The sequence below is a fragment of the Coenobita brevimanus genome, chromosome 40 (genome assembly GCF_032717465.1).
Source record: "Coenobita brevimanus isolate Jiangsu-jjx chromosome 40, ASM3271746v2, whole genome shotgun sequence".
NCBI lineage: Eukaryota > Metazoa > Arthropoda > Malacostraca > Decapoda > Coenobitidae > Coenobita > Coenobita brevimanus.
Genome location: NC_136993.1, coordinates 17,137,579 through 17,138,379, shown reverse-complemented (window position 1 = coordinate 17,138,379; position 801 = coordinate 17,137,579).

The following is an 801-nucleotide window of genomic DNA, read 5'->3' as shown; positions in this document are numbered from 1 at the left end:
CCACATCAGGGGCTCTTCCATCCCTACCCTCTTCTCGGACCACTTTGCCCTCAGCCTCCACTTTTCCCTCCCTGCTGGACCTTCCCCTCCTCACGTTTGCACCTGAATTACCATTCCTCCCTAGCACAGCCCTATGTACAGACGTTGGAAAAAGTTCGTTTCCTTTTCCGTGGACTAAGGTGTTTGTAACACTGTCGATGGAGAGGTATCCCCTCCTCCTCCCTTCCTCAGAGTCCCACACTCCCACCCAGCCGCCCACTTTCTCTCCAACCCCATAATCATACCCGGTACCCTCCATACTCTCGCTCACAGCCAGCTAGGGGCTTCTGTAGTTCAAGCACCTCTCTAATTACGTGTAGTCCGAACAACTAATATATGAATAGTAGAGTATATATCATAAACCAACTTAGGAAAAGGTTTACTACACTGTGTTAGAGAGAGAGAGAGAGAGAGAGAGAGAGAGAGAGAGAGAGAGAGAGAGAAAGAAAGAATCTGCTGTGATTAAATGTTGCGGTAGTAGACACCTCTTTTACACACACACACACACACACACACACACACACACACACAGTGAGTGTGTGTGTGTGAGAGAGAGAGAGAGAGAGAGAGAGAAAGGGAGAGAAATAAATCTGCTGTGATTATATGTTGCGGTAGTAGACACCTCTTACACACACACACACACACACACACACAGAGGAGTTACAAGGAAAAGTTAGCATCTTAATGACTATGCAGACCACACCGTGGAGATACTTCTTGTTTGCCTGGGAATGCATATCCAATTTGCAATTATTCTAGTGT